Source organism: Elephantulus edwardii, unplaced genomic scaffold, assembly GCF_000299155.1.
Source record: "Elephantulus edwardii isolate Elephantulus edwardi_28Jun2011 unplaced genomic scaffold, EleEdw1.0 scaffold00407, whole genome shotgun sequence".
Classification (NCBI taxonomy): Eukaryota; Metazoa; Chordata; class Mammalia; order Macroscelidea; family Macroscelididae; genus Elephantulus; species Elephantulus edwardii.
In genome coordinates, this window is record NW_006400157.1 from 546247 (window position 1) to 547374 (window position 1128).

The following is a 1128-nucleotide window of genomic DNA, read 5'->3' on the forward strand; positions in this document are numbered from 1 at the left end:
GGGACGTGGGAATTGTATACTAATGAAGGAAATTTTTTTCTTTAAAAAAAAAAGTATTATTGCCAAAATTTTAAAAAAAGCAAGAGTGGCAATACTAATCTATGATAAAATAGATTTCAGAATGGAAACCGTGATCAAAGATAAGGAAGAGCAATAATACATAACCTCGGTAAACATTTATGCACCAAATGATAGACCTGCAAAATACATAAAACAATGGTTAACAGAATTGAAGTGAAAAATAGACAGCACTACAATAGTAGTAGTAGATTTCAACACACCACTATCAACAAACGGTAGGTCAACTCAAAAGAAACTCAACAAAGATACAGAAGATCTAAACTACACAATCAGCCAACTTGACCTTATGGATGTAGTCAGGGTACTACACCCAACTAAAACTCAATTCACTTTCTTCTCAGGTATATATGGTACATTCTCTAGAATTGATCATATAATAGGACACAAAGCAAGCCTTAACAAATTGAAAACAATGAAATAATACAAAGTATTTTTTCAGACCACTATACCATAAAACTAGAAATTAACTAAAGAAGAGTAAAGCTTATGAAACCCCCCATGGTTTTGACACAATAACTAAATAACACAAATAACTAAATTTAAAATAATGACAGAGATGACATCACAACAGAAGTTGATGAAATTAAATTAATAATTTCAGAATACCACAAAAAGTTACACTGGTAAACTAGAAAACCTGGAGGAAATGGACAAATTACTTTAAATGCATCCTCTATCCAGATTGACAAAGACAGATAAATTTGAACAGACTCATCACAAAAGAAGAAATTGAAAAGGTCATAAGAAGAGTTCCCCATAAGAAAAGTCCTTGACAGACAGCTTCAGAGTTTAATTCTACAAAGCATTCAGAGAGGGGTTAGAACCAATTCTAAGTAAATTATTTCTAAAATTTATTTTCTCCACAACCTCGCCAGCATTTGTTGCTTGATGTTCTGTTAAATTTTGCTATTTTGACTGGGGTGAAATGATATCTCATAGTTTTTTTAATTTCCATCTCTCTTAGGGCTAGGGATTTTGAGCATTTCTTCATGTGCTTGTTAGCCATCTGAATGTCGTCTTCGGTGAAGTGCCTGTTCATATCCTGTG